The following is a 7,588-nucleotide window of genomic DNA, read 5'->3' on the forward strand; positions in this document are numbered from 1 at the left end:
TTTTTGCCTGGTGACAATGCTTCACTTTGGCCACTAACATTTTCTTTTCTTACTTACTCTCCACTGCAGCTTAGCATTCAGGGACTATTGGTTTATAATAAGCATCCCGCTGACAACCAGAAAGATGTATTTATCGTTTGAGGGTGAGTTTTCTTTTTGCCGTGTGAGTCCAGACAAAGCCATTCTCTTCATAGCAGACTGCTAATGAGAACAGGCTGTGTGCCCTGCTCTCAGTTACTCCATATTGTGTAAAACGGTGGTTTTCAGGCTGTGCCTTACCCGGAGAGACTCTGTTTTATAAATAGCTTCTGATTCCACTTTGAGTCAAAAGAGATGACTCTGAGCCTTTGTGGGCATGAAAAGGACAGCATCTGGTCAGCACCACCCACAAGGCACAGACTGATACACAGCATTCTTAAAAGTAAAAGGGTGCAACCCTATAAATGAACTTATCAAAGTAAATTGGGACCATATCCGCACATTGGGCTTATTAAAACCATAGCAGGAAAACCAGACATGAGAGCCTATCAGACACACCAGAGTAGGGAAGGGCACAACACCCTCACCTCGTTTCCACAGAAAGGACACTTAACACTGTGATGCCAAAGGCCGACCGACCTGTCACCTGACCAATTGGTGTGCGTGTCAAGGGAAGTGTCCACTGTCTCAGGGTCTTCAGCTCAGTTCAGTACCCTCTGAGAGAGCCTACTTGAATCACCATCTGTCTGTCTGCTGATTCATCTGCCAGGACTTACCATCCATTCCTCTAGCCATTCATCTGTCTAGACCCAATCTAGACCTGCCCTTTGCCTCTGTGGCCTCTACAGTCCCACGTCTTGCTTCTACAGGTCAGTTTAACCTGCGGTTCTGTTCAAGCCTGCGACTCTTGCTGTAGACCTCCAACAGGGCTCATTATCTAAATCTCCCACCACAGACATTGTTTGTACATTCCCACCAGCTTCCAGCTTCTTTCTCTCAGGGATCTTTGGAACTCCTTAAACTTGACTGTGACCTCTTTAGCGTTTTGTACCCATTGTGTAGCACACCCTCCTCTCTCTCTCTCTCTCTCTCTCTCTCTCTCTCTCTCTCTCTCTCTCTCTCTCTCTCTCTCTCTCTCTCTCAGAGAGTATAGCTCAAGGTAGAGTGCTTGGCTAGAGAGTGTGTGTATATACACAGAGATTTGCCCTGTGATGTGGAATGCATGAGATGAGAGTTAATGTTAGCAATTAAGCTTGTAATAAAAGAAGCTGCATTTACTTTGGCAGCTATCAAGGGGATCTTGACTACTTGGCAAATTGTTGCCAAAGAAACCTCTGCACTTGTGAATTTATTGTTAGTCAATGAATTCCAACACTATAGAGAGACATAAATGTGGTTGTCTCTGTTTCCTGACATTGAATCCTTCTGGAACACAAACACACACACACACACACACACACACACACACACACACACACACCTGAGCATGTCACAGACTGAACTGAGTTTGCATTTGTGTTATCTAAGATGGGCTCTGGTGAAATTATTGGGTTGCTGACTTCTTTTATATCCAAAAGATTCCATTAAGTAAGAGCATAGTTTCTCTTTTTCAGTGCTGGGGGATGAACCCAGGTGTTGTGGAATATTATTTTAAGATGTTTATGTTTATTATTTTGCTGTGGAACGTTTGTTTCAATGATGCAAAGATGTGCTGCATTCTTTTTATGTTGCATTTGTTTAACTCTGTGAAGCTGTGTTACTTTGCTTGTCTAAAACACCTGATTGGTTTAATAAAGAGCTGGATGGCTAATAGCAAGGCAGGAGAAAGAATAGGAGGGGTTGGCAGGCAGAGAGAATAAATAGGAGGAGACATCTGAGAAAGAGCAGGGAACAAGAAAAGAAGGAGGAGGACATCAGGGGCCAGCCATCCAGCTATACAACAAGCCACAGAGTAAGAAATAATGAAAGGTATACAGAAATAGAGAAAGGTAAAGGCCCAGAGGCAAAAGATAGATGGGATAATGTAACTTAAGAAAAGCTGGCTAGAAACAAGCCAAGCTAAGGCTGGGCATTTATAATTAAAAATAAGCCTCTGTGTATTTATTTGGGAACTAGGTGGTGGGCCCCCCAAAAAAGCCTAAGAGTAAAAAACAGCCAACTACACCCAGGGCCCTGAGCAAAATATTCTATTTAAATAGGGCATATGTCAAACATAACCTAGAAATTTCTCATGACAGTATCTGTTATCAATATCAACCTCTTGGCTTGAAATTTAAATATATGCATGAGCTCCCCATTAAACTGCCCAGGTAGAAAACTATCGACAGAGAGATGCAATTGACCAATATGGTAGTACTATACAATAACAAAAACAATGAAAAGCAACTTGTCTTCTAGATTATTTTCACTTTAGTAATTGAAAACATTGTACAACTCATAAAGGATTTTATGAGTCTGTATTTTAACTGTCCTTTCTGGAGTGTCCTTCTATCTGTTCATCTTCTAAAATGTTATAACCCCAATGTCCCTCAAATACTGAGACAGGATAGATTTTGAGTTATGATGCTGGACTCTACCATGTACAGCTACTTTCTTAGAATTGTACAGCTCACTGCCAAAATAAATGAATGGTATCTTTTCGTGGGACTCACTGTCAGAAACTCTCTGGTCTCACATCTGCAAGTTTGATTGGTAACAGAAGCAAACCAAGGAAAACTATGTATTGCCTGCATCCTGCTTAATGGGACTGTCTGTGCATTTTGTTATTTCAGACCCAGCTTTTCATAGCAACCACTGAATATGCAAAATGAATTTAGGGATGTCAGAGTTAATTAACACCAGCTCCCCTGACAGATGAGCTTTGTAAACAATAAGGATCTTAACTTCTTTCGACTTGAATTTGGAAGCCTGACAATTTTTATCCCATGAAGTCAGGAATTTTGAATAAAATATAAATAGACAGTTGAGTTCAGGTCACATTTCTTGCCAAAAGATGGAATACAGATTGGCAAAGCAGCTTTCACGCCCATAGGCTACTGGGTGTAGGAGGATTTAAATTTTTAATGGCCAGCAATAATTTTTCACCTAGTCAAAAAGTTGCTCACTTTTATCTTCACAGAGACAACAATGCAGTTTAATTCTTGAGCAGGCTCTTCGGAACTCCTAGGTTGGTGTTTATTTTTGCTGGATTTTCTTCTATGTGTCTTCAAGAATGACTGCCACTTTGTTGTCCTCACAGTGACCACACAGCTGTCTGGACAGACAGAAGAGATTATAATTTCTTCCCTGTTACACACAGTGCCTTCAGTGGCACATCTTGCCAAGGACAAATTTTCTCCATATTCTCCCCCAAGCTACTTATTTCACAGATCCATGTGAGTCATTCCTCCTTACAAATTTGTCCATAATCCCACACACACAAAAAAATCCGCCTCATATTTAATACCTAGCATTTGAGGCTCCCCACTCAGAAGCTGTAGGAGCCAGCAGGTTCTAGTCTCTGAGACAACAGTAGACATCTGTGGATTTTTCTGTTTCATGGGGCTTGTGTCCAGGTTGTGGGTCTTCCTCTGGCCACTTGCCTTTTGGCGCTTTGCTGTCCATTCACACCTCTCCCAGAGCCTGGGCAGGAGAAGTAAATGAAGTTAGACTTCAGATCTGCCAACTTCACTTCTTCTTAGATCCCGCCCAGTGAAGGACTTGGCCATAAAGAATGCCAAAATGTCAAAATCATTTCAAAATATAAATTGTATATGGGTTGGAGGCATTTTTTTTAGTGACTAGAAAATAATTCTGCTTTTAGAAAGAGTGTTTTGGTCTAATATGCTAGGAGGAATGTCAATGAGTTGGAATCCAAATAAAATTGATCCAGAGCGGAGCACAGAGGGATGAAACCTAGCTTCTCCCACCTGGGATCCCAGAATGCAGTGAAGGTGCCTAGGACCGAGCTGCACAGTGGAGCATCTCCAACGAGACTTGGAAAACATCTCTCTGACGTTTTTGTCAGACTTGGAGGGGAAGGCCAGGGTTCTGTACTCAGAGGAAAAGTAGGAGAAGCTTCCTTGGGAAGTGTATGGTATAAGATGAACAGGGATTGGAGCAGATGGGAGACAAATGGGGTGGAGAGGCAAGGAGGGCGATGTGAATGGAAACAAGATGAGAATAATGCATTTCTATGTACTATTCAAGAGTTTATGTACCTTATATAGCCCACTAATTTTTATGTCATCTTTAAAGACACAGGTCTTGACTAGTATTAGCCATTTTAAGGTATCTAAGAATTCACTAATCACTGCCTGCCAATTGAATATATTTTATGATCTTAATGTTATTATTATTAGCCAAACTTATAACACTATAAAATAAACTTAAAGTTGTTGAATCAAAAGTAGATTTGGGCTTACATAATTTCTCAGTCAACAGGCTTCACAGGGGCATCTACCATGTTTTTGACACAGTTTAAGGCTCTGTTGAAAAGGAACTGAGAACCATTGTTACAGACAGCAGCAAATAGTTTCACCTTTTAAGACAAGAACGTAGCATGATCAGATTGGCATTTTGGAACACCATTTTAAACATGCATTGGGGGGTTGGCTTGAAAGTAAGGGCATTAGCTAGACAGTTGTTCAAGTAACAGTGATTGGGACCCTGGACAGTGAAAGAGAGATAAACACCAAGGAATTATTTGGAAAGAAAAATCAGAGGAATTGTGGGTATAGTGGACATGGATGAGGCAGTTTTTCTCCCCTCACAGGTTTTAAGAAATATGAATGGAAATGCCCTATATAGAAAACAGCATTATTGGAGAAGGTAATAGATTTAATTTGGGACATAGTGACTTGGAGACACAGGAGAGACAAAGGAATGGCATTTAGGGTGAGAGGTAGGACATTCTGAGTCTGATCCTGGGAAAGAAGCAAAAACCACAGACGTTTGGGAAGCAGTAGGTTAATGAGGAGGAACAGTTAATGACTGAAGTGTACATGACATTACTCAGAAAGCGTTATTGATTGTAAGCAAGGCGCTCAGAAGAGAAGGTGACGAAACACCATTTAGGTCTGGGCCGAAAGGAACTGAAACAGGTCCCTGAAGACTCAAAGGGCAAGTAGAGAAGAGTGACATCAATAAATAATAAACAAACAACAACAACAACAACAACAAACACCCCAGAAAGAGTTAAACATCAAGTGCCACAAGGGGGTCGGAATGGGGCAATGGACTCTGCCCACCAAAGGCCAATCACTGGGCATCTGTGCTAGGATCATTGAGAGGGAAAGAATAGATTAAGGATCCAGTGCACTCGGGACAAAGGAGGAAATAATCAGGAAGGAAAGAAATGGATTCTGAGTGAACAGAAAGAAGTGACAGGAAAAAAGATTGAAGAAGAATCAAATGGGACAAGTAGTTCAGAGGCAGGACACATGAATTTCTGGGTTTAGCCAAGAAATCCCCAAGGGAAGGAAGTGACTAAGATACTAGAAAGAGAGGAACTGGTAGAGGAAGTTCCCAGGGCCAATAGGAGGGTTGTATCAGCTTGTGTCTGAAGGTCACTGATTGTCTCTGGACCTACACATGTTTCTGGTCCTTCTCCAGGCTAGCCAAAGCTCCCTGCTCTAGTCCACTGTTGACCCTGTCCAGTTACTAGCTACAAATGACTTCCTGCTTTCCTGTCCACTCTTTGATCTAAGGCAAATCCTACCTCCTCTGAGACTTAGGAGATTTTCTCAGCAATTTTCCATGTCCACTTACTGTTGCTACTCAAGCAGAAATGCTCATTGCATACCTTGATCGTAGGTATTATTTGAACCAAAGTTTGTGCTCATTTGTCTGTTTCCCTCAATAAAATATGAGCTCCTTGGGAGAAGGGATATTATCTAATAATCATGGTATCTTGGTTCCCTAGCACATTAAAGGACAGAGAACCACTGCTGAATACACTTTATGTGTGTGGAAGTGGGTATGCTGCTTCAATCCTGGCAATCTATCTGTGACATTGAGATGTCTTTATCTTACAGATGAGGATGATGAAGTTCAGGGGCTAAGCTATTTGTTCAAGGTCATAATACTAAAAGAAATAACAAGTTGGGCATAGTGGTGTACAGCTTTAATCCCAGCACTTTGGAGGCAGAGGCAAAAGGATCTCTGTGAGTTCAAAGTCAGCCTGGTCTACATAAAGAGTTCCAGGCTAGCCAAGACTACATAGTGAGACTCTATCTTGAGAAACCAGTAAAATAAAAGTAATAACAAAGTCATGCCAAATATTTAAATCATGCTTACTCTGTGCAAGGTACTGATCTAAGCAGCTTACATATATTACTTTGATTCTTCCTCCTTGCAAGATATGAAGTAGTAGATACATTAATAAAATTCACTGGGATTTGGCCATTGATTCACTCAGGCATCCCTTTAATGGTGGAACCAGAAAGAGAAGACAATTCAGCTAGCTTCTGAGTGTCATTAAGGGTTTTCAAATTACCATCTTCACTCCTGAATCAAGAGTCTCTCTTTGAACAAAAATTTGGCCTAAAGTAACATATCAGATCTGACTGGGAAGAGAGGCATGATGGGAAGCTGAAAGCATTGCTCCTGCCATTTTTTTTTTCAGGAGACAAGAGCATCTAAAAACAGATGAAGCATTACCTCATTAGCTCAGCACATGAGAAATTATAATAAAGGTTCAGTGTTTCGATGGCTACACAAGCAGTTTGCCTCAGAAGGTCTTCAAAACTTATCCAAGAACTTACCTTCCTGAAGTAACTTAGTTCCATCTCTGAAGCAATTCCTTTATCTCTCATTCAGCTCTGCACTTCACTGGAAACATGATCTTAACCGGTTATATTTGATGGGGACAATCCACTGGGCTTAGCTAAGATCATCAGGAGCCAAAAAGGGAAAGCCAACCAGTGAGGATTTCACTGCCATGGATGTGAGATTGACAGAGAGACCAACGGTGAGAATGGAGAGTGTCTGAAACAACCAAAATACAATAAATAAATGATAAAATAACCTGGGAAGAATGGTGATTTTTAACATCCCATTTTGAAGTATCTCCTATACATATCTTCAATCCTGAACCTTCAGCACATGTTTAATTAAACGTGGGGGAAGAAAGGTGGAGGAAAACAGCTGGGATAAGTAAAACCCAAGGTGTGAGACAGATCAAGGGTTCAGAATGGTCACGAAATGGGATTAATAACAAAAATAAGACTCCTCAGAATCCCAGGTATCTTGAGAGGAATGCTAAGTTTCCTGCTCTACAAGAGGAAGAGAGTGAACTATGGGTGGAGTTTTCCCGTCCTGAGTGCCTGTTCCCAAATACCCGACAGCTGCTTCCCAAATAATTGACTCGGAGACTTGATATAAATTATAAATGCTTGGCCAGTAGCTCAGTCTTGTCACTAACTAATTCTTACACTTAAATTAACCATATGTCTATCTATACTTTGCCTCATGGCTTGGTATCTTTTCATAGTACAGCATTTTTATCTTGCTTCTCTGTGTTTGCTGGCGACTCTCTGACTCTGCCCCTCCTTTTCCCAGAATTCTCTTCGTCTGGCTCTCTTGCTCAATCTCTTCCTGCCCAGCTATAGGCCAATCAGCTTTTTAATAG

General features: G+C 41.2%; 1 long non-coding RNA gene across 1 annotated transcript; it reads right to left on the reverse strand.

Annotated features, from left to right (window-relative positions):
• Positions 1-3,092: 3,092 nt before the first annotated feature.
• LOC131921404 (uncharacterized) lies at positions 3,093-6,941 on the reverse strand. The gene is made up of 3 exons (XR_009381998.1): positions 6,723-6,941; positions 3,425-3,600; positions 3,093-3,232 (listed from the first exon to the last, which is right to left on the reverse strand). It is a non-coding gene; the product is annotated as an uncharacterized LOC131921404 (long non-coding RNA).
• Between the last annotated feature and the right edge of the window lie 647 nt (positions 6,942-7,588).

This window comes from Peromyscus eremicus, chromosome 11, assembly GCF_949786415.1.
Source record: "Peromyscus eremicus chromosome 11, PerEre_H2_v1, whole genome shotgun sequence".
NCBI lineage: Eukaryota > Metazoa > Chordata > Mammalia > Rodentia > Cricetidae > Peromyscus > Peromyscus eremicus.